This window comes from Diabrotica virgifera, chromosome 10, assembly GCF_917563875.1.
Source record: "Diabrotica virgifera virgifera chromosome 10, PGI_DIABVI_V3a".
Classification (NCBI taxonomy): Eukaryota; Metazoa; Arthropoda; class Insecta; order Coleoptera; family Chrysomelidae; genus Diabrotica; species Diabrotica virgifera.
In genome coordinates, this window is record NC_065452.1 from 13,679,102 (window position 1) to 13,706,029 (window position 26,928).

Below are 26,928 nucleotides of genomic sequence, written 5' to 3' on the forward strand. Positions count from 1 at the left end.
CCGTGGTAGTTCACCGATTGTAATTTTGCAAAATACAAATGAGAGGTACGATATTCTTCTATATGTAAAAAAAATTCAACTTGCTGTCTACTTTATTTTCCGTCCTGCAACATTTTGAAAAAATTAATTTTTTTTTGCGAAAACTGGATTGCAAAATTTATTTTGCAAAATCTATTAAACCGATCTTAATGTTTACAGTATTGTTTTATTATATCATAAAGTTTTTCTGAGTGAAATATGAAGGTCCTAAGTGTAGCATAAATGGTTGAAAAACATAAAATGCGAATACTTGTTTTTTTCTTTGTTTTTTTTTCGCAATTATTGCCTTTTGCAACAAGGGTGACAACTTTTAAAAATTATAGCTAATCCTATGTTGTAGGATATTTCATTACGCAACTTTTATGTCAGTACAATTTTTCTCGGAAATGAGAATACTTTTAAAGTTATAATCAAAAAACGAAGAAAAGAATCGAATTTTTCCTTCATTTTTTGACATTTTGATTATTTAAACAATGTTCCGGACCTTTTTGAGTGGGAGGATAACTCAAATATTATTATATGAGTTATTTTCAAGTAATTTCTGCAAAAAAATATGAGTCACCTCTCAACATCCAAATGTACTAATATTTTTACAGATGCGCCCTGGTCTACTGGTCTAAACTGAAAACAGATATCGCGTGGTCTATAAGAACAGAAAAAATTAAAGTACTTAGATACCTATCCAAGTAAATAATAGACACAAACATAAATATGTAGAATCTGTAGAAATGTTATGCGCCAGACTGATAAATTTTAAAGATCTATCTGTACCTCGTATATTATAATCTTAACATATTAAATTTTCACTAATACGCGGCTAAAAATTAATTTTTGTTATTTACTATTTTCATAAACTTATTATATAATAGATAGATATTATAATCTTAAATATGTATTATATTTGCCGATTGTAAACCTTCTTGAAGTGCCTCGTTATTCATAACACAAAAACATCACAAAAACCGAAGAAGTAGCGGGGCAGCGCTAGGTATGCCACAGTAACTTACACATATTAATCTGTTACTTCAATCGTTGTATTTGGCAAGTGCACATATTGTCGTATGTTTGTTCGCTGAAGTGTTGTGAGTTTCTCGATATCTGTGCATACACGCGTAATGTCAATTGGTCGTGTTTTGTAATAAACATCAAATGTTTCTGATTCGGCGTATTTGCAATAAAAGGTAAGTTTCATTTCATTTTAATTCACAAATTCTTGGAAATTCTTTGCATGTCCAGCGAGAGTGTTTTGTTTTTGAATTTTTAGAAGGCACTACTTTAAGCACGTGTATTTGGATATTTTTAAAATAGATTAAACTCACAATGCTGCACATTTTCTGCATACCAGCAAAGAATGGACTCTGCGTCGATGCAAAAGTAAGTTAGGGCATGTCACCCCGTTTGTTTTGAAAAGAAAAACCACATTAATAATATTTTGAAGTTAATAATAGACATTTTGTAAGAACATAAAACATAATTTACAAGAATGATAGACTATCATGGTCTTCCAAGACTGTTAAGTTGAGTTAGACTTAATTTTGGATTTAAGATAGTCTACAAAAAGCTGTGTCTTAATTTTTGTTAGTTTTGAGCTTCTCAAGATTTTCAAATTCTTCGATGGACTGAGCTTAAAGCCGATCTAAGTATTTTTTTCTTTCAGAAGGATAAAATGAGTATATTTTTGAAACATAACATCCAGATACTATTTCGTGTTGTAGGTATCATCAAACATCAAATTAATGTTCGGGATTCGGTGTCTTCTTCTTATGCAATCCACTAATGGATATTCGCGATCAAGTTTGACCATTTTTCTCTATTCCTTGCAGTGTGTATTCAGGGACGCGCCAAGTAACTTCGGCGCCGTCGTGCAAAATATTGATAAGCGCCTTTATAAAAATCACCAGGGTAGAAATATTATAATCAATCATTCCTTCAGATTTGAACGTGGAAAACTATGAATTTTTTTCTACATCTACCTAGATTTTTTTGAAGGAAACAATAAGTACACAGTACACAAGTACAATTATAAAAAATAATATATTCATCTTCTTCCTTCTTGTATGTAGGTTTTAAAACCTGCTTTTCCTTCAATATTAGCCTCCTAAATTGTTTAGATTATCGCACCATCTTTTTCTTGGTCTGCCAATACTTCTTCGTCCATTTGGTGACTTATCTCGTGCTATTCGTACTATCCTATCCTCCGCCATTCTACTATAACGTGTTCGTTCCACTCCTGCTTTCGCTTTGTCACCCATCCATTTATATCTTACACATTGCATGCTCTTCTTATGTTTTCGCTTTTTTCCCTATCCAACAGACTTTTCCCTGTTATTTGTCGAAGTATTTTCATCTCTGTTTTTTCTAGTAGTCTACGATCTGTTTTTAAACCAAGAGAAGTAATTCAAATTTACCGCGCCGTAATGCTTGTTTGTAATTGGTCCAACCTCAGATAAGTTTATTCCACTGTTATCAAATTTTGACACTAATGACATTTATGGAATTTTGACACTACTGGCATTTCATAGGTTAATTAAATTATATCGGCGATTTTTTGTGTTTTCAGCGTTATTCCTGTAACTCTTATATTTTTAGTCTGCTTTTATATAAAAAACAGTGGTTTTTAGAATTCTTTAGCGACATACTTAGTGTAATATAATATTTATGGATTACCGTCGAAGGCCGACATGATCAACCAAAAAAGAAGATGAATTTGGTGATTTTTCTAGTGACTTTCTTGGGTGTGAGTCTGTTTTTTAGTTTACTCCTCCTGGTTTAAAAATAAACTAGATATAGTAGTTATTAAAAATAATATATAAAACACTATATTCACAAATATAAAATATATTGCACAATAAAATAGAACAGAATAAAAACTATGCGAAAGTTATAAATCATTACTTAAACTTATTAAAAAACTGAAAATAAAAAAAACATTTTTATATTGCGATTTTTTTTTAACAAATACACTTATGATGAAAACCAACGGAAATTTCTTATAGAAATTGAACTTTTCTTGCTTTACCTTTGACAAATTTATTAATTAGATTTTCAATATCCAGGTCCTTTAAAAACTCAGATTATTTAGAAATTTCTGTAGAAATCTGTAGAAAACAAGATTTTCTAGCCGCTCCTGACCCATTCTAGATCTTAACCCGGGAGTAGTCGCGCTCACTTCTGTAACGTGAATAGTCGCGTGTTAGATTCTATCTCAAAATACGAATTTAAATACGAATTTACAATAAATTTTTACTTTATAGTATTTTTATTTACTTGTTATGTTAGAAATATTATTTCTAACAATTATTAAAGCTAATTGGCTCTCCACAAAGCCATAAATTCCACAAACAGAAGAAGAAGAAGTAAAAAAAAATCCTACGCATTACTACACCCTTCCTCGAGGCACGTACGAAATTTTTTCAAAATTGCAAAATTTTTCATCAAGTTATTTTAGAAAATGATCTCTCGGCAATCGTTATAGTTAGGGAGCGGATTTATGTGCGATCAATTTTTATGAAATATGCGCATATATATGCGGTAAAAAATTATGAAATATGCGCAAGATATGCACAAAAATTCAAAAAATGCGCATTTCGAGAAACCACAAGTTTTCTGTTCTATTCTATTCTAAGGGGTTCTTTTATAGGGGGCGGCAATCTTATTTATTATCTTTCAAATAAAATAATTTTTTTATAATATATGCAATTTATTCACAGTTTTTACAAAAACTGCTACTAATAGTTACCTATTTAAAATAAAACAACAATATCACTATAAATATATTATTATCTTCGATTATAATTCACTACAATGTGTTTTTCCAAATTCTTTACGAGGAAACATATTCTTTGATTAGATAAAATATTTTTATAACTTGAAAAACTCCTTTCAACATGAATAGAAGTAATTGGGGCGTATTTAAAATAACTTGTTAATTTCCGTTAGAAAATCGTAAAACTATGGTTAAAGGTGTAAATTCTCTTAACAATAGAGGATTTAAAAGAATCACCAGAATTATAGGTATGGTATGTTAAACAGTAAATGGTTAAGTTCAATTAGTTACCACTATAAACAGCCTGGATTAACCGATAATAGTATAAAAGGCCCGGTTGCAGGTAAAATTTATTTTAGGCTTTATTATGGGAGTACCGTCTAGTCAGTGTTAATTGCAAAAGACCAACTCTGTCTACCTCGGTGGCTTATCGCTCCGGGTGGGTCTTTACAATGGGCCAGGTCAGATAAATTTAATAATATTTAAAACCGCACTAATTGAACTCAAACCATTTACTGTTGAACAAACCATACCTACCAAATATAATAAAAGTAAATAAAATTCGGATTTCCGGGTAAACCATCCTTCATCACTTTAACATCCTACAATCATTTTATAACGGGTTACTATAAGCACTATAAGTACTTTGTGTAAAGATCGGGTATTTTCTACGAAAAAATGAAAGGCAGTGAATGAGCCGTCCTCTTCAGGTAGTTCTCGAATTAATAGATACGACAGCCTGTGCGGGGAAATATTTTGTGTCAAATTAAAAAATTTAAAATTTTTTTTGGACTTAAATGTTTTTAATAGGCACAAAATATGCATGTTTCTTTAAAAATATGCAAAATTTAGTAAAGTTCTCAAATATGCGAAATATGCATCCAATATGCATTTAGCATAAAATCCGCTCCCTAGTTATAGTTAATAATATACGTAACGCAATAGTAATGTTTGGGAATGATTGGACTGTTATTTTTTGCAATGTTTTTTTTACTTCAAAAAATATTTAGTATTAACTTTTAACTTTAATTTATTTAACTTTTGCCGACTCTTTAGGCGCCTTTAACGCCTTGGCGCCGTCGTGCGCCGCACGACCTTGCCCATATGGACGGCGCGTCCCTGTGTGTTTTAGGTCTCCTATGTTTCTTAGCCCTGTCCATTGTTTGACATTACGGAGCTATGACATTTTCTTCGTACTCCTCTTCTTCCTTCAATCTTTCCTTCAATTAAGGTTTGCAGAAATTGGTACCTTTCGTTTCTAATTACGTGCCCCAGGTATGCCGTTTTTATCTGTTTAATTGTGCATAGCAGTTGTCGATCTGTACTAATTCTTCTCAGTATTTCTTCATTTGTTATTCGTGCGGTCCAGGGAACTTTAAGGATTCCTCGATAAATCCACATCTCAAATGCCTCTAGCTTATTCATTGTGTTTATTTTTAAAGTCCATCATGCCTAGGGTGACCAACTCCAATTCAGTCGAATTCGGGACAACGCTGAAAAAAATACCTGAAATCCGGGACTTTTCAATGAAAATCGGGCCATTTTATAGTATAGAACTAAGTATAGAACAAGTATAGAACTTTAATAAGCTTTCGAATAAACTAGGTGTCTGATTGGCCTATGGAGAAGCGGTACGGCAAGGGATAAGGGCTTGCGGCTTGGTGATACTCCTCCATAGATCCCTATCGGAAGGGCATTGCCGCCTAATAACGGTGTTGTATGTATATATTATAAGAACTTTAATATCATTTTATTGATTATTTAACATTTTTACGTTGACAATGATATTTTTGATGGGATTAAGCCACAATTGGTTGTAATGATAATGACGATAATTAAAATACAGAAATGAAAAAAAGTCCACAGTTTGAGTTTTCGTAGAACTATAATACCACCATATAAAATGCATGCGTTTTGGATATGGGATTAATATTACATTTAGAAATTGTCGAATTTTTTTCGTCCCACCAATTAAATTTGATGTGAATTCTTAGAAGAATAACGTATTCAAAATTTCAAAATAGAATTTTACCAAAACATTGAAAATCCGGATGGCCCGGAAGCCTTGTTCGGGACGCAGTAACACGACTTTGTAATTCGGGCCATGTCCCGGATTTTTCGGGCTAGTTTGAAATAACAAAAATTGCCGGAGAGCCAAATTTTGGTGGAGAGCTAGGGTATACCATAACAAATAAAGTTTTAAAAGTCCCCATCGATCCCATGTGTGCAACAAAAGTTATTCGAGGTCAAAAGTCAAAATTTGAGATTTTTTGGATTTTTTTCGAAAACGGTAAGTTTTATAAAAAAAAAACCTTAAAGCAAAGTTGTAATCTTAAAATTCTCTACAAAAATAGTCCTTACCATTTTTTCCTAAGAGTTGCAATTCCTGGGATATTGCGATTCTAAAAGTCACATTATACATGATATGCACATGTTTCCACACCACCTGTGAAGTAGTGTACTCGGCGTGTTTTTTACGGTGGTTTCCCTTCCCCTGTAGGCCTACTCCACTAACTGTTTTGACAATTTTAGGATAATTTAAGGAAACAATACCGGTCAAGTTCTAGATATTACCTTATTATTGATATTGATTATTGATATTGCTATTGATTATTAGGTTAACTATTGTTTTGATTTCTTTAGATATTTTAATCAGATTCATATTTTTTAAAGTCTACTTCAACAGTCAAGTCTTCTTCGATTTCATCTTCTTCCTCTTCCTCTTGCTGGATGTTCAAATGTGACTGAGTCATTGGTCTCTTCATTAAAATCACAGGAGTCTTCCTCTGTTGTACTAAACTGGACATTTGAGCAAGACTGAAATTGGCAGTTGGCACACGCTAGAGAACACAGCAACCTGACTTTTTTACATCCACATTTGGTACTACAACCTTCTTTGCAATTGCAAAAAATAGTGCTAAAGAGTTTTTCTGGGGCAGGTGGGAGTAAGGTTTTAATCGGTTCCAGAGTATTATCTATTAATTTCCAACCCCAGTCTTCTGGATTCAGTTCATTGCCTAGCCATGTTTGAGCTTAATAATATACTCGATACAAATATCGAAAACCAGATGCTGATGTTGGAGGAAGACATGATAGTTATACTTGTTTCTTGTTTTGTGTATTTTTTACAAAAGTTAAGTATCGGTATTTGTCAAGACAACTAATTTTTTTGGAGCTCCATAAACCGCAAGAAGAAAGCGAATTCCTTCCGTAATTATTGTTTGCGGTGTGGAATCAAGTTCTGTAAAAACTTTACAGCAGTCAGTCAAATCTTTTTTTTCGAATAATTTAAGTACTGACGTTTGGCCCCTTCTGTACATTGCTGACGTAGTGTCGCAGCCGGTTATCGCATGTAAAAATAAAATGTACTTTTGGCATTTGGAATAAGCCGATAAACTTTTCGAAGAATATATCTCTGTTCGCTGTTGAGTCCTTCGAGGTTTCAGAAAATAAATAACTTTATCTACTGGAGTCCTTGCAGTAAGCAGTACTAAAAAATCAACATCTTCACCAACTACAATTGTTGTGTTTGTTGCCTTAAATTTTTCAATTGCTGTCTCAATTATAAGGACATCTGCGTCATTTTTAGCTTGTTTGACTTCAATATTCGCAGCTTTGTCAGTTAATATGGAAATGAAACGAGATTTATTATTAATGTTAGCGAAAAATTGTTGTTGATTCGCTGGAACTGTTTTATTTTCATCAAAGATAATCTCGGAACCCGATGATGTTTTTGTAGTTCGACGACGTTTTTCTGCAGCTTTAATATTCGTTGTCGAGTCATTGTAGCCGTCAAATACCACTGTCACTGTAAGCCCATAATGTCTGCTAAATGGTAGACGCTTGTAATAAGTACTTATATTCACTTGAACTGAACCTTTAGCACTAAAAGGAACAGATAATATGAACAAGATCTACGGACAATACTGTAGCCATTGTTTACAACAGACAATCTGTTCTTTTTTAAACAATGGTATAGCCAAATGTTTTTCAAGGCCACGTGGATAGAGGAAATTCAGTTTGGGACTGATTATCTTTTGAAGAAATATTTTCAGAATAGTATAATACATTATATAAAAGATAGGAATCACAAATAGGCATTTATACTTGTCTTAAGTGCCACATTATGTATATGTATACGTGGTTTATATGTGCATATTATAATGTATAAAGTAACTTTTAAAATCGCGATATCTCAGGAATGGTAACACTTAGGAAAAAAAATGTAAGGACTATTTTTGTAGAGAGTGTTAAGATCTACAACTTTGGTTTGATTTTTTTTTGATAAAACTTACAGTTTTCGAGAAAAATCCAAAAAATCTCAAATTTTGACATTTGACCCCGAATAACTTTTGTTGCACACATGGGATCGATGGGGACTTTTAAAACTTTAAGCTCTCTAGCTCTCCACCAAAATTTGGCTCTCCGGCAATTTTTGTTATTTGCCAACTATTTTGATGTCTAAGTTGACCGGATTAATATAGGAGCACCGACCATAAAATAGCATTTCGTGAATCTTAGTCTTAGGTTCAGGTCAAAGTAAGAGCTCGTAAAGGCGTTTCTGAATTTTATGAATGCGCTTCTGGCCCTGTCTATCCGACATTTAATTTCCATATCCGACATCCAGTCTTCACATAGCCAGGTTCCCAGGTACATACTTAAATTTTCTTACGCGCTCTACATCTTGATTATTATATTTATGCTAGTCTTGCGTTTTGATATTGACATAATTGACGGCTGATTATAAGGAACTTTGTTTTTTTATGTTGACGTTAATTCACATGTTCTTGCTACGTTCTCTAATTTTATTAAGAAGGATTTGGAGTGCTTCTATATTGTCCGCTATTAAGACCGAGACATCCGCATATCGTATAATATTGACCCTAGAGTTGCATAAGTTTGACTTGAATGTTTGAACTTGACTTGAGTTTGACTTAATTTCAAGTCAAACTCAAGTCAATTCTTCTGACAAATAATTCAAGTCAAGTCAAACTGGTCAATCGTACAGGTTTGAAAATTCAAACTGTTTGTCAAACTAGTTTAAAAGAGTTTGAAAAATAATTTATTTAGTAGATAGGTATGCTTTTTTGTCGAGATAGACATGTTAGTTGCCAATTAAGATAAGAAAATTAATAATACAATGAGTGCCATATAAAAGTAACTTGACGGCGATTGGCGACTTGGTGGCGATTATACTCAAAATTGAGTCGTAACTTTCTTGAAAATTATTCCTGTACGCTTCGAATTGCTTGCTGGCAAGTTTCGTTTTATCGATATCACTTTTTTATACTTATTTCTATTTGAGTGTTACTATATTTAAACAAAGAATTCGTTGGATAGTTTTTTTTTATCATAACCAAGTGTAATTTAATCTACTTTAACAAAAATTTATGAAGAAACAACAAAATATTATATTTTTGATAGAGTAGGTTTAAGATTTGTTTGCGACATTTATTTATTTTATTTACTTTATTTTTACATAATACAAATATGTACTTTGCAATTTTCATTGTTTTGAAATCAACTGCCGCAAAATCAAATACCTAAATCAGTATATTTATTTTTCGTAATTAATTCTGCTTCGACTACAGATTTTTTTCTCTTAATTTTTGCAGTAAGAACCTTCAAAATCAGACTCAATTTGTTCTGGTACTTATTCTGAGCCGAAAAATATTCAGGTTAGCTATTATTTCACAAAGCACACACTTTAAAACGAACGTAATAAACAAGCCAAGCGTAGACTTCTTAATATGAACTATAGTAGGGGAGCGAAGTATGCTAAATATGCAGTCACTAGAGCGCTTTGTGGACCTATTGGGTTGTGAAGAGTAGGTCCTAAAACCAAAAAAAGTTAAGTAAAGTTTTCCATTTTAGTGGGAACTTTCCATTTTTAATTTAGTTTTCCATTTCCAACAATCGTTATTTAGATTATAGCGCCATCTATCCATAATTTGAAAAAAATTTTCAAATAAAAGTTGCTTATTTTTACGTAAACAATCCAAATCTGGAATAAAAATTTGGGGCTCCTATTTAAGATTTTAAAGTAACCTCCCACCCCACCTCCGTGGGAGGTCGTGTTTGGTACCATTCGATAGATTTTTCAAAAATATTGATTAAGCGTATTTTGCAGGTTTTCGATCTAATGTTTATTTTGCAATATCGCGGGATTTGTATTTAAAATTTTACATATACCCCACACCCCTCTCCTGGGGGTCATGTTTGGTATCATTCGATAGATTTTTGAAAAATATTGAACACGTATTTTTTAGTTTTTCGATCTAACGTTCATTTCGCGAATTATTCGCTTTTTTTTGTGAAATTTGAGATTTTTTTTCGGGCCCCCCTTAACGAACTCCCCTGGTTAAGAGCCAATATATGGTAGAGGTACATCTGCAGGGCACCAGGTTTCTCCCTATATGATAATCTGTCGCGCTCGAGTAACTGCAAAAATCCCCGTTTGGGCTCCCCTACCACTACAAACTAATTTGCAGAGTACAGATTCAGACCTATCCAAATAAGTCAAAACAAAAGTCGGTACACTCTCAATTAGAATTGGAAATAAACACGTTGCGCAATATGATATTCAAACTTCAAACTGTTTGAAGAAGTTTGATTTCAAGTCAAACCTAAAGATATCGAAATCAAGTCAAGTCAAACATTTTTACAAAAAAAGTTTGGTTTTCAAGTCAAGTCAAGTTTGTTGAATAAAATCAAACTAGTTTGACTTGATGCATCTCTAATTGACCCAGGTACTATTTACTGATGCCGCTTTCGCATTCCTCAAGAGCTTCCTGGAAGATACTTTTTGAATATAAATTGAACAGTAGTGGGGAGAGAATGCATCCCTGTCTTACGCCTCTGAAAATTTTTTGAGCTTGCGTTGTTTTCTATCCACCTTGGCGACAGCTGTTTGATTTCAGTAAAGAGCTTCTATGCAACGAATGTCATTTTGATCTATGTCGAGTTGTTTTAGTATATGTACGAGTGTATGATGTACTCTATCGAACGCTTTTTCATAATCTACATTCAGATCATTACATCTTTTATTTGATCGTAGCATTCAGATTCCATGTCAGTTCTCACAGCCATTAACCAACCTATTTTTCCAACCACATACTCCAATCCCTATATAATATTAATTAAAAAATTGGTGAAACACTTTAAAGAAAATAAAAAAAATGTGATATTTATATGGGCCAAAGCACACAGTGGAATTAAACATAATGAACATGTGAACCAATTAGCCAAATTAAGTATTTATTCAGGGGATACCACAGAATATCTACCCAGTATTTCTGATTTGGTTGCCACACGCAAGGCAGTCTTGAAACATAAATGGAGTGATTTATGGTCTATGTTTTGTTTTACCAACCCAAATAGATACACTTCTTTGCACACAACTGTCCCTGTTTCACATTGGCATAGAACCTATAATGTCCCTAGGCGGTATATAACAACGATATCTAGGCTAAAATTTGGACATGCTTGCTTTCCTGCTCATCTTGCACGAATTCATGTGGTTGAAAGTAAAAACTGTGTGGAATGTGGAGTAGAAGGCGACCTAGATCATTTAATTTTTGTTTTGTGCCAAATATAATCTGAAATCCACCTTATTATATAATAATATTGTTCATATTACCGGTAAATCTCCGTTTAAGGTTTTATCTGCCCTAGCGACTCAAAATAGATTAATTTACGACTGCATAATCGATTTTTTGACCAAATGTAATATTTTTCTTTAGTTGGAAAAAATTTTGATTTTACTGTTTAACTTTGTTTTCTCTCCTTTATATGTTTAATCCTATCTACCGTGGCCTAGTTTTCCTGTGTATGTTATATATTATAATGTCCTGATGGGCCCCTGGACGTGAAGTGAGTGACCCATGTTAAATGTATGTATTTATGGATATATATGTATATATATATATATATATATATATATATATATATATATATATATATATATTTTCTCTTCTTTTCATTAATAGTTGTATTGATTTTTCAACTTTTAATTTATTTATTCTAGTCTATTCGATTGCAAATAATTCATAAACTTTTTACTGTGCTAATGAAAGTAAAAGATCATGTAACTGGCTGTATGGCAAACTGCCGAGGCCATAAAAAAATCGTAGCAGTTCTGTGCTAGCACCTGGGTTGCAACTAGTGCTTCCCTCGTACCCAGGCCTTTTCTAAATCCAAATTGTGAGCAACCAACAACCTTATCGCATTTTGTGGAAATTCTGTAGTGAAGAATTTAATTAAGGAATATTAAGGAATGTTATACCTTAATTTTAAGGAATGGCTCATCAGACTTATCAGTCGGTCTTTACACTTTGTTGTGCTCTTTTTTGGCAAAGGGTTAAAGGTAGATACAAGCCATTGGACCGGGAATTTTTCTATTTTATAGATCTGTTTGAAAAAATTTTGGAGTATCGTAATACCTTCTTCGTCACTCCGGTGATTCTTCGTGATTCGGTGTATTTACAATAAAAGTTAGATATTCTTTACATATACAGCGAGTTTTTTATTTTTGAATTTTAGAAGGCACTACTGTAAGCTTAAGCACGTGCTTAGTTAGGAAATGATACCACGTTTGTTTTGAATAAAAAAACCACATTAATAATATTTTGATATTAACATTACTTTATAAGAACGTAAAACATAATCTACAAAAATGATAGACGATCATGGTCTTCTAGGACTCTTCATTGGAATTAAACTTAATTTTGGATTTAAGATAGTCTATAAAAAGCTGCATCTTAAATAATACCTATAAAAACGTTTCCACTGTTCATTTTTTATTCTTCTTACAAGTTCATGTATCTCGTTTCTTATTGTCTTGTAATTATTATCATGTGCCTCTTGTGTTTTTGTTGGCATGTTTTACAGGGAATATTTTTTGTTTTCTTTACATTTTTCGTTCACTTCGGTATAAAACCATGGAGTTCTTCGACTGTTCGACGATTTGTTTTTATTGACGTTATAGATTTAGTTTGTTATCTAATGTTTTTTCTTTTAACTTATCAGTTCATTTGTAATTCTCCAAGCAAGCTATAAATCTTCTAAGCTATCTCTATTATATTGTATTTTAACTTAACTAATCAAAAAATTATTATTTTTAATAATAACAATTCACTATTCCTAAATGAAAGTCAAATAAAAACTTCAGAGTAAATTTTTTTCTCATAATTTACGTATTCCATAGAGAACTTAAACGAAATATTAATAAATAAATATTATTGATATTGTTACAAATTTAAACTGCAAATATATTAATAATAATAATAAATGCCGACCCAATATAAATTTTTGCTTATTCTTAAACCCATGTAGACACCAATGACTCATTTCGAAAACAAATAGCCAAAATGCTGGATTATTTTTATTGCAGAATTCGAATGACTAATTTTTTTTCGTAGCTGAATTCCAGCCGTTAATGTCGTATGAGTGTGTGTGGGCAGTTGTAATGTTATGGTTCCAGTAAAATAGTGAAATAGAACGCAAAACATTAAATCCTTCCATTTCCTTTAAGAAACATTTAGATGCTAAAAATAAATACATCAGTCACATGTTACAATAATTATTTCTGCAATCAACAACATGTAATTTTACTTGACAAAATATAGAAATGAGAAAGAAACGCTCATATTTATGCTATTCGTTGATCTTTGGAAAGCATATAAACAATTATGCCCTACGGCAAATGAAAATACCAGAAAAACTAATCAAGCTAATAAGAATTACCTTAAATATGACATCTAACGAAATAGTGTGGAACAGTCACAAATCGGAAAAGTTTGTAGTCAAAAAAGGCAGGGCCGTAACTACCATGTTGGGAGCCCCGGTGCAAACGTGATCTGGGGGCCCCCTACGGGGGTATCGGGGGCTTACCCCCAGAGGAAGGGGGGAGTAAACCCTCCATCTCTCATCTGGAAAACCTTTTACGAAGTTGATTGCTTTGTTTTGAAGGTCTTGTTCGTTGGCATTTAAAATAAAATCAGGTTGAACAATTCGGTACGTATCTTACACTGCCTTCATTCCTTGAAAGCGAGTGTCAAACTGATGGCATAATGTGTCGATCATTGAGTAAAACACGGTTACTCTAAAGCATGACTTGGGATCTTGAAGTCTTTTATCTTCGCACAGTTCATCGAAATGTTTTTTGTCTTCTGCATTCTTTTTGGAGCGAACCTTAATGGTATTCCCCAACGTTGACACATACTTGAAGCCACTTCAAAGAAGGTTTCAAATGGTCCTCTTATTTCAGTTAGTTTTAAGAGGCTCTCTTCAAGTAAACTGTAAGCTGTTAAAAGGTCCAAAGATTTTGATTGCAATGTTTTCGAAACTATGTTGAGGATTTCAAGGATTTTATTTTGTACAACTAGTAACAAAACAAATTTGAATGATTCTATTTTGTATTTTTCAGTTGTGCTGCTTCCTCTCTTTCATTTCTTTTGTTACTTGTCAGATCTAGACTTGAAAGGCACTTCAAAACATAGCAAAATCATATTTCAATGTATTGGCTGCATAAAATCTTCCAGCCCAGCGTGTTGAATTAAGAGGTTTTAGAGTCACTTTTGAGGAACATCTTTCAGATTGGTATGAGGACTTCAGTGCCTCCCAACGAACGATACTGTTCGTTGGGAGTTGGAAAAATATGAAGATATGAAGGTTTATTTAGAGAAAACACAGTAAGAGGTAAACTAGATTGCTGAGAAGATACAGGAAATTGAAAAGGTGGAAGAAAATTCTAGAATGCTTTAAAACTCGATATGTAAAAAGTGGAAGAAAAATTGAAGGAGATAGGACAATGTCAAAAAGGAGGAGACCGTCAAAAAGTAATTGTATACAGCTCTAATGAGAGCAGAATTCAATTTGGCGGAGATTTAATTTAGAAAACGATATCCGATACCTTTCATTAAAATCTTAAAAAACAAATTCTAACATATGCTGAACTTCGAAGACTGCAAAGAAATTATAAAGGCGCATTTAAATCAAAGCGAACACGAACGAACGAACGAATTCGTTCGTTAACTTTATTGTATTTGTACAGCGAATCGAGCACGACCGAACGAATTCGTTCGCATTCGCACATGTTCCAACCGATGTCGGTAAGTGAGCGAATCATCAAAGGAAATCGTTGTTCAATGCGGACAGTGGATAGACGGTAGCGAACGAATTCGTTTAGAAGTACTGATTTAATTTATTTACAAACATTAGTTTGAGAGGGTTGTTTATTGTGTAGTTGTGAAAACATAATTTTGCAATATGGAATATGCCTATGAAACCCAAAATCTAAGCTATATGAAATAATAAACAGAAAAACTGATGCTTGTTTTCTATAGGAATGGGTTGTGATGTCTCTGAACTTAAAAAATGAATTAGCTTCTGGCATCATTTAGACGAGAAAGACAAAAAGTGGGTTCGAAGTGGTTTGCTTTTAAAAGCCTAATGTTTTTATTGGATAAATTTCAACCCAGAAACACTAATGAATTAACCAAATCAAATTAATTGCTAAAATTAATTAAAAGCAAATTTATTTTGATACACCAATTTTACAATTTATTATTTGAACATAATATAGTCATAATATCAAGAGCAAGTAACTTTTTCGAGGAAGAATTTTAAGAAAGCTGGTTCTTTATTATGTTATTTTTTAAGCTCCCTCAAACAGCGTATAACACCTTCTACCTGCTATTTCTGTAAGCTATTATTGTATTAAAATTTACCCAGCAAGAAACACGAAAATAAACTTAAACACAATGTGTGACTGGCACTGGTCCATCTTAAAAACATCTGCGGGCAATATGCACTCCCGATCATCAACGAATGCGAACGTTCGCTTCAATGTAAATGGCCCTACTTTGTAGCGAACGAATGACCAAGCGAACACCTACGAATTCGTTCCTTCGTTCGTTCGTTCGTGTTCGCTTTGATTTAAATGCGCCTTAAGAAGCCATCTAAAAGACGGAGCTGCTTTGTGGTTTGAAAGCAAAGAAAATAAGGTGACTTTATGGAGAGATTTTGAGACAAAATTTTTTATAATGGTGCAGGTGAAACAGGTTAAAATCATTGAAGTTGTTAGAATTAATATGCCGTGTACTTATTACAATCGGACAACTCGAAGTAGAACTTGACTGAAAGTACTTTAAAAAGTTTATTTGACCTCGTTACAATCTATGCACGGCCAACCAAACGGGGGCCCCTGCGGGGGCCCTCTTGGTCGGGGGCCCCGGGCACTGCCCCGGTTGCCCCAATGGTAGTTACGGCCCTGAAAAAATGACTTAGACAAGGTGACCCTCTATCAACTGTATTATTTAATCTAGTTTTGTAAGGAACAGCAGAATAGAAACACAAGAAACGATATACCGTAACGAGCATCAATGCATGCCCTACGCCGATGACCTTAAACTGCTAGCAAACACTAATACCGAGTTAAAGAAAATCATGAGAAGATTAGTCAGAGAGGCAAAAAAATTCGGCCTAGAAATAAATGAAGAAAAGACGAAGTATATGGTGCTAGGCAACACAGAAAGAGAACCTGAAGATATGCTAAAGTTAACAAGCGTTCGATGGAAAAGAATATAAATTTAAACGAGTAAAGCACTTTACATATCTAGGTGCCATAATAGATGAAAAAGGACACGAGCAAAATTAACTAAAGCACAGGATAGCTAAAGGTAACCGAAAGGTCGGCAGTTTAAAAAAATTATTAAAATTAAATTATGTATCAAGAAACACGAAAATCAGAATATACCAAACTGTAATAAGAGCAACAGTCACCTACGGATGTGAGACATGGGTACTAAACAAAAAAGAAGAAGAAATGATAGAGAGGTGGGGACGCAAAGTACTGAGGACTATTTTCGGGGGAAAAATACGGCAGACGGTTGGCAAAGAAGAACTAATCAAGAATTAAGGATGCTTTACAAGGAACCAACTATAACAAGATACAAAGGCACAAAGAATCAGGTGGGCAGGTGATGTCGAGAGGATGGATAGGTCAAGAATGCCAAAGAAGGTACTGTTAAGAAGACCAGTTGGGACAAGGAGACGAGGTAGACCAGGAAAAAGATGGCACGAAAAGTTTCAAGAAGATATAGGATCGATGGAAATTACAGACTGGAAAGAGAAAGCGAAAAATAGGATACAGTGGAGAAAGATAGTGCAGCAATTTTTACATAGACATTAAATCAAATTATATAATATATATAAGACATTACTATATAATATTGTCATTTGTATTATGTAAAGTTGTAAGCCCTGTGTAGAGCATATTAAATAAATAAAAATTAAACAATTATGTCGACGAGTTTTGTGCTGGACACTTCCTCCCTGTCGATATAGGCCAATATAGACAAAAACAGCTGAAAAAATCTGATACTTACAACTTTTCAACCTTCATCTGGCCGCATAGGTACAATTGTACCTTTTGAGTTTTAAATTATGATAATTTTTTTAAGAGGTAGAGACTTAAACTTTTGTGGCCTTTCTAATTTATCCAGTAGATTATGTGAGCCAAATGGAACAAAAAAATTTTTCAATTTCCAGAAGTAGGCTTAAATTGTTTCTACCCCATAAACGACGGAATAGGTAGGTACATTTGTACCTTGAACATTTGAAACGAAATAAGCGATGGCGGCGATGGATTACCCCAGCTAATTGAAATAATATTCGAAAATATTACCTCAATCATCCAAGATAGCCATCGCTACACCCTTAGCTTAGCTCAGTCTCTCAAGGTGTGTGTTCGTCTTGTCCTAATCTTAGAAATGAACTATGAAACTTCAGAATGGAAGCAAACAAAACAGTATTTTTAACTAATCATGTTTATTGTTCAATAAAGATATAATAAAAATGTGAATTATTAATTGCATTAACAAATATTTATGTTCAAATTCTTGCCAAAAACTAACAATTCTGGATTATACTTATGGCTTTTGGTATCTGATGGTAACTTCTTGATGTTGAATGGTACTGCTGCTGGTTCTGCAACGGGCTCTGGGGTTGTAGGTGTTGTATTCCACCAGGCCTACGGATGTTGGTTGTTGCAGTCTTGGTGATGTGGGTGCAGCATGGATGACATGTCCTCGTTGTTGTATCCCCGGCGATTGAGGGTTGTTGAAGCTCCCAGAGGGAGGACTGATCTTATTCCCAAAAACTAGAACAGCAAAACACATATCAACAATCAAGAAGATAAACCAACTTGTACCTTTGCCAAATAGTATTCAGAAACTAGTAGATGGCAAGGGTTAATTTAAGTGGAATTTAGATGAGGAGCATAGTTAAAATTTTGATTACTAAACATGCATACATGTAAATTAGAAAGAAATATTTCAAACTAAAATATCAGAACGCATGGTTTGACATTGGGGTTAGGTTAGATATAAAAACATTAGAAAGATTGTTAGATGGAGAAATGAAATAAAAAAATAATAATAATGAATTTTCTTACCCCAAGAGAATATTAAATTCTGGAAATAGATAGCTATTATCAGCTCTGTAATTGCCTTTTATAAGAATACCACCACCGTTTTGATAATTGAAATGACAGCGAGTAGGGATGAAGTGTCACTTTCATGACAGTGCGACATAGGCAGTGGCGGGCATGTTCCGTATTGAAAAACAGATACTTACAGAGTAAGAATACACAGGGTACGTTCAGTATGACGATTTAGATGCTAGATGAAAAGAGATATATTAAATAGAAGGGGATAAAAGAGAATAATAAAAGAGGGCGCCAACGAGTTTTTAACGAAGAAAACTGGTAAAACAAATAGAAAAAAATTATTGTTAATGAAATATTAAAGAAAATAAAGTATAATAATTATTTAAAAATAAAATATCAAAGATGTGACGTTTGTAACGTTACACATTTGTTAAAATAAATCTTATAAATAAACCAATATATTTTGTATTTACCTAAATGATAGTTTATTTGAATCAAAATACAAAAATGAATGTTAGTGTGGATTTTCGCAATACATATAGGTCTTTTTAGACAAAGAATGTTCGTCACACTCAGGTAGAAAACACACCACAAAACTTTTTCTCGTTTAACGCTGTTTTTTCCGTTCGTTTCGACAAACATGGCAACTTTGGGTTACTGGAGTAGATCCACGAGTGCTGTGAGATATTTGAGGAGGAATAACTACAGTAAATACTATGTTTTGACCAAGGACCATTCCTACAGCACCATGAAGAAAATTACTCCTCATCATTATCAGGTTTTGACTTCGAGACTCGAGATTGAACTGAAGACAAACAAAGATCCTTAGCAAGATACTTCAAAAATTTCCTACGTTTGTCCTTTGTTTTTTGTAATAGGTTTTGTGCTATCGATATATTATAATGTAGGATGCCAAGCCATTGACGTCAATCATATTACAAAAAAAGGCAAGGGCCAACGCAATGTTCGACGCTGGACCGTACGCGCACTCACCATTTTATCCATGGTATCCACCCCCCTTTGATTTTATTGTAATACATAATTATTTCGGGCTTCACTATGGCTCCTTGCGTAATGTTATGGTAACATTAATGGTAACATTCATAATGTTATGTTTCCCGTAAAATAGTAAAATAGAACGCAAAACATTAAATCCTTCCATTTACTTTAAGAAACATTTACTTAGATGCTAAAAATAAATACATCAGTCAACCTTTACAATTATTATTTCTGCAATCAACAACATACATTATACTCGTATACAGTGATGAGCGCACTAATAACCGGCAAAATAGCGCAATAGATGGAAAACGTATCAAGTTGTGAAATAAAAAGAAATGAAACTAATAGAGCTAGAAAATTTAGCGATATTAACCTATTAATTTACATTATATTGATTGTTTCCCACCTTTACACGTATCAGAGGAGTATGTCAACTAAAACTGTCACTGTGACAGTGGTAGTTGCCAAACTCGTCTGATACGTCTAAAGGTGGGAAACAATCAAAATAATGTAAATTTATGGGTTAATATCGCTAAATTTCGCAGCTCGACTAGTTGCATTTCTTTTTATCTCACAACTTAATATGTTTTCCATCTTTTGTGCTATTTTGCCGGTTATTAGCGCGCTCATCACTGTATGTAATTTTAGTAATAACGACTTTTACGTTATATTTAATATTTAAAATGTAAAAAATCTGTTACATATATTATGTAAATAACATACATATTAATGTTTGGTATTAGATAATGAATCCCGACACCAATGTGGTAGAAGGGAATTTGATTATACAGGGTGAGTCATGAGGAACTGTACATACTCCTACCTCGTATAGAGGCCCCTATGGGGAATAACAAATGACCATTAAAAAGTGTCTGCTCCCATTGTTTAATAATATACAGGGCGAGTTTCGCATTTTGACAGAAATTTGTATTCGTCATAATTTTTGAACGGTCAGATCGATGTGTCTCTTATTTTGGTCAATCGTTACACTATTACCACCTAATCAACTGATTTATTCAAACTAGAAAAAAATCAGGTCCAACTTTAAAAAATTAGTTTGTTTGGGTCTTAGAAAAAATTTCACCCTGTATACGCTTTTTGAAAACTCTAATATGAATTTTACAATTTAGACAAATAGGCAATTAAAATGGCATATTTATTTTTTTCCTCACACGATTAGTTAATTTTTTATTAAAAAATCAAATTTGTCAAAATCGCAATTTTACCATAAAAATAAAAAAAATTAAACAATGTTTTTCTTAAAATTAAAAGTTTCACCATTTTTTTTTCTATAACACGTCCAGATCTAAAACTCCCCATAACACTTCTCTTTAGTTTAACATAGACGGGATCAAATAGATAAATTTTAAATTTTTTCACTTAATTTTTGCGATTTATCTTTGCAATTCACGAATCTGCACCTTTTATTTTTAAAAATTCATAACTTTTACGAGAAGAAGACTGAAAGTCTACAACAATTTTCATAGTCTTCACAATGGTAAGAGATATGTGCTGTAAAAATTTCTGAAAAAAAATATTAAAATGGAACTGAGTTGTAACGAGTTAAACCGTGATTTCATTTTTTTTCATGTGTAGGTTAAAATTCCGATTTTGACAAATTTGATTTTTTAATAAAAAATTAAGTAATCGTGTGGGGAAAAAATAAATATGCCATTTTAATTGCCTATTTGTCTAATTTGTAAAATTTATATTAGAGTTTTCAAAAAGCATATACAGGGTGAAATTTTTTCTAGGACTCACACGAACTAATTTTTTAAAGCCGGACCTGATTTTTTTCTAGTTTGAATAAATCAGTTGATTAGGTGGTAATAGTGTAACGATTTACCAAAATAAGAGACACATCGATCTGACCGTTCAAAAATTATGACGAATACAAATTTCTGTCAAAATGCGAAATTCGCCCTGTATATTATTAAACAATGGGAGCAGGAGCAGACACTTTTTAATGGTCATTTGTTATTCCCCATAGGAGCCTCTATTTATACGAGGTAGGAGTATGTACAGTTCCTCATGACTCACCCTGTATACACTCACCGGCACAAAATTCCGCCACCCAAAATTTTTGATTAAGTTTGACAATTTATAACTTTATTATTTGTGATCCGATTTTCAAGATTCTTGCACCAGTTTGTAGGTACATGTATTTATATTATTTGGTATTATTCCGGTAACAAAAAAATTTTGCTTGCATGGCACTATACAGGGGTGAATGAAAGCGTTGTATTTTCTCTTAACTTTAAAAAATTCTGTGGAAAAATGGAATAGCTGATTTGGTTTCATAGTCCTGTTATATTATCCCGGAGGCATCACTAAAGTTTTGTTTTTTGAATTATCCGAATATCTCTTTTCTTGTAAGAGCTGTACCATTTTTTGTAAATAAAAACACTGATTGACTCATAAAATAGAGGTTGGATTGATAAGATTAGAATGGCCTGCATGCAGCCCAGATCTCAATCCTATTGAGCATTTATGGAATGAATTAAAAAATGCTATTTGCCGTCATCCTAGACCTCCAGAAAATTTGGTACCGTTATGGCCCTGGTAGAGGAATATCGGGCTATTCCCCAGGCATGGATAACACATCTTTATTCGATGCTAAACAAATTGCGAGCAGTCGTTGCTGCAAGAGGTGGACGTACCCGCTATTGAATTGTTTTGTTTTGTTAATTTTAGTGACTTTGATATTTTTTATTAAAAAAACCTTCAAAGCAGTGTCTTTATTTACAGCTCTTACAAGAAAAGAAATATTTGGATAATTCAAAAAACAAAACCTTAGTAATACCTTCAGGATAATACAAAAGGAGTATGAAACAAAATCAGCCCTCCAATTTTTCCACAGAATTTTTTTAAATTAGGAGAAAAAACAACGCTTTCATTCACCTCCGTATAATGCCATTTAAGCAATAGATTTTTGTTACCGGAATAATAACAAACGACATCAATACATGTACCTACAAACTGATGCAAGAATCTTGAAAATCCGACTAGGTACAAATAATAAATTTATAGATTGTCAAACTTAATCAAAAATATTGGGTGGCGCAATTTTGTGCCGGTGAGTGTATATATTAGATTATTATATAATGAATTCTTCCTCAAAGTTCGGATCAAATACATGAAATACACAGACCGAGTACGAAAGATATAACTCAATAACTAGCATGATGATTTTATTTTTTTAAGAGAATATCCAGGACAACCCTCGTAAAACCTATCGTTATTTAAGTCACCTGAAAGAAGAAGTACAAAAACTGCTGTTTCAGTAAACTAGTTCCTACAGTAATTTTATTGTGCACATCAATCTTGTTTATAAAACAAATTGTAAATTTTTAAACTAAACATTGTATGTATGTAGGTTGTTGGCATTTTGACGAACCATATGGGCATAATTCTATATTACAACATATAGACGAGGCGCTATGTAAAACTGTTTAAATGCCATAATTACATATCTGCATGAATGTATTAAAAGGATATTCTTATATCTTGCAATAAATGAAAATGATATACACTTCACCAACTCCAAGGACGTCCATTCGCGTTATTCTACAGGGTGGCTGAATGGTTCTTCTATCGCTGCACCGGTGATACTAGATTTTCTATTAGAATATTTTAGTTACGTTTACATCTTTTTTAGTTTACATTTTTAGAAAAAAAAGAATGTGTGTGTGCTTTGTACGCACGTAAGAAGTTATACTTCTATTATATGATTTCAACGAAATAAATATACTTAAAACAGTTTATTTGTATTTTATTTAATTATTAAACTAATTTTAATATTACCACTTTCAAAAAAATTTTATTAAAACAATACCAACAATAAAAAAAAAGAAAAAAAGAATTGTCCGTGTCCGGATTTGAACCAGGGACCTCCGCAATCTGTAGTCGAATGCTCTACCAATAACCCATCAGGGCTTTATGTACACGACTTCTCGGACGTAATTACAAACCACGGTGACAAATAGATCAAGTGAAGTATAGAAATATAAAAATGTATAATACGTATTATCTTATCATACAGAAGTAAAAAACTTCATTTGTACAATGGTATAAAAAGTTTATTAAAAACTATTAAAAGTCATCCAAAAAGATCTGCAAAACGTTTTCGAATCAGATCATCTTCAGTGCGTTCTGCCTAGTACATGGAACTAGCAACCTTATGAAAATGGTAACATCGAGAAATATGGTTTACATGATAATTCTATAATATTTATAGCGACTCCAAGTCGATGTTAAAGGATTAATTTATGTGTTAGGAGTGCTCAAAGGGCAACATGGTTCCCTGCTCGATAAAAAATCGTGGTTCTTGCCAGTTCAATGGACACAGACGAGGGAGGAAAAGTAAAAGTGACGTCATGGTATTTCATTCATGAAATATAACTTATTGACGCCCTGTACAATATCTATTTTCTATTACGTAAGTATCTATACATTTTAACGTTTATTTATAAAACACCCTGTATTTTGCAGAATGATAAAAAATATTAAATTGTTATTTTGATTTAACAATGTTTACATTAATAATTTGACTTATATTTGACAGTTGACAGTTATATTGTACCTACTTGTTAGTTTTAGTTTTAATAAATTTTGTTGGTTAGTTATACAGGGTGTTTCATTAATAATTGTCCATATAGTAACTGGAGAAACCTTAGCACAAAATACGAAGATTTAACCTAAAACATTTAAATCAAATGTGGTTCCTTACTGAGTTATAGGGTGTTTTATCTAAATATTAAAAAACTATTTTTGCTCAGCATTTTAAAACTATTCGACATATCCTTTTCATACTTGGCAGGAAGTATGGGTACTGTACAAACTACTAAACTATGTTAAACAAACGTTTCTGGCTATTACCAGAGGCGTACGACGGGGGAAAGCGAATGGTTCACCCTTTCCAAAATTTACGCCGCTGGTGGAATTGCTATTTTAGTTCAATTTTTGGATTCTCCAATACTTTCTATGAAAATAATATACTCTTCATTCGTAACGATAAAGTCATTAGTTTTCGAGATCTTTGAAGTTAAAAATGAAACGACACGGTTATTTTGATTAATGTATTGTGTCGCATCATTTTTAATTTCAAATATCTCGAAAACTAATCATTTTATCGTTACGAATAAACAGTATATTATTTACATAAAAAGTATTTAAAAATCAAAAAATTATACTAAAATAGCAATTTCGTCAGTGGCGTAGAATTTGGGAAGGGTCAACCAGCCACTATCCCTGTCGTACGCCTCTGGTAGTAGCTAGAAACGTTTATTTATCTTAATTTAGTAGGGTGTACAGTACCTACACTTTTTGTCAAGTATGATAAGGATACGCCAAATAGTTTTAAAGTACTGCGTACAAATAGTTTTTAAATTTTAATCATATGAATGATATCATAAATTTTAATCAAAATAACTGTGCCGTTTCATATTTAACTTCAAATATCTCGAAAACTAATTACTTTATCGTTACCAATGAAGAATATATTATTTACGTAGAAAGTATCGGAGAATCTAAAAACGGCACTAAAATAGTAATTCCTCCAGTGGCGTAGAATTTGAGAAGGGTCAACCATTCACTATCCCCTGTCGTACGCCTCTGGTAGTAGCTAGAAACGTTTGTTTATCATAATTTAGTAGGGTGTATAGTAGTCGCACAGTCTGCCAAGTATGAAAAGAATACGTCGAATAGTTTTAAAATGCTGAGCAAAAATAGTTTTTAAATTTTTAGATAAAACACCCTGTACTCAGTAATGAACCAAATTTTATTTAAGTGTTTTAGGTTAAATCTTTGTATTTTATGCTAAGGTTTCTCCAGTTACTATATGGACAATTATTAATGAAACACCCTGTATAAATAAATTAAGTAAAAATGAAAAAATGACTTGTTATTTGAGGAAGGTGGAAAAACCATATGTATAACATGGGAGTAAAGTGCCTTTTCCTCCCTCGAATGTTTACTGCCCTCCGCTACGGGTCGGGCAGTAAACTTCATTCTCGGGAGGAAAAGTAGCACTTTCCTCCCTTGTTATACAAATAGCTATTGTTGGTTAGTTACATAGATAAATTAAGTAAAAATGAAAAATGACTTGTTATTAATTTGAGGAAGGTGGAAAAACCATATGTATAACATGGGAGTAAAGTGCCTTTTCCTCCCTTGAATGATTACTGCCCTCCGCTACGCGCCGGGAGGGAAAGTAGCACTTTCCTCCCTTGTTATACAAATAGCTATTTAAGGCATTTCATATTTCGTGTTTCAGAATATAATAAAAGTATTTAAACCAAGTATTAAAGTATTAAAAGCCATCCCTCGTACCTACTATAACCGTTGATTGAATACCCCAACGCTATAACCAATCACAAGGTTTATTATAATAACAGGTAATTATAAACTTTTCTTTACAAAATGTTTACTAGAAAATTGAGAATGTCTAAACACGGTTGTTGGCTTAAATATTTCACGAATTATTCATTATTCCTTTGTCCTGTTACTCTGCCCTCTGTTACTCGCCTACCTCGCTTCGCTCCCTCTGCTCGTAATATCAGACTCGTTCGATAAAGAGTCACTTTACTGACTTGGTACATAAATAACTACATATTATCAATTTTTTACGAGGTATGTCAAAAAATATGAATTTCGCTCAAGAATAAGTAGGTACATACCTTGTTTTTTCATAATATTGAAAATTTTTACAAACAGTTGTTTAGAAATTGCATGTTTCAATATGCAATTACATCCTTCTAAAATTTAACTACACTCACCGGCAGAGAAAACGGGCACCCCAAAAAATGGGTCATTTTTAATGTCTTGTATTTCCTAAACCTGATGTCCGATTTAAGTAATTTTTTTAGTACGTTATAGCCTTATTCTTTATCAATATCGCTGTAATAATATTGTTGCTAGACAGGTATATTGTCATTGTATACAGGGTGTACGAATCAAACTGTGTTTTTTCTCAAACTTTGGAACACCCTGTGGAATGTTCTAGCTTTTATAAAATACTGAAATTATAACCAAACTATAGCCTCAGGTTTTCTTAACATTCTGTTTTTTGATTCATTCGCTTATGTTGGATAATAAAAAAGCTAAGCACTTTAACAACTACCCCTGTTTTTCGTTAATACAGGGTGTTTTTAAATAAGTACGGCAAAATTTGAGGGGTAATTCTGCATGATAAAATAATGACAGTTTGCTTTATAAACGTATGCCCGCAAATGCTTCGTTTCCGAGATAGGGGGTGTTGAAAGTGTTCTTACAAACTGACGATTTATTTATTTCTCTAAAACGGTTTGTGATATGCAAATGAAATTTGGTAGATTTTAAGATTTGCGCATTTTTTGGCATACAATTAAGAATTTTATATTGACCATTGGCGTGCATACGGGTATAAATATTTTAGATATATCTAGATATATAATATATTTAGATATATAGTGTATTTGCACTTTTCCTTTCTGATAATTTTAAACCAAATTATTTAATCATGTTTTCCTCAAATTGAATAAAATAAAAACAATATGATTACTATAATAATAAGAATTTTATAAATTTTCTGTATTTTGTGATAATATTTACAATTTAATTGATTAACCTCACGTTCCTATCGTGATGAAGCAAATATATTTTACGAAAGCTCGAAAATATCAAAAAGTTTCTC

The 26,928-nt window shown here is 32.7% G+C and overlaps 1 protein-coding gene across 1 annotated transcript in view; it reads left to right on the forward strand.

The window, feature by feature from the left end:
* The first annotated feature begins 1,059 nt into the window (after positions 1-1,059).
* The window catches only part of LOC114333921 (tyrosine-protein phosphatase non-receptor type 13-like), a 162,704-nt gene continuing 136,835 nt past the window's right edge, over positions 1,060-26,928 (forward strand). Inside the window, exon 1 of the mRNA XM_028283915.2 lies at positions 1,060-1,220. The gene's annotated coding sequence lies outside the window, so the exon portion shown is untranslated. The remainder of the gene's footprint in view (positions 1,221-26,928) is intronic.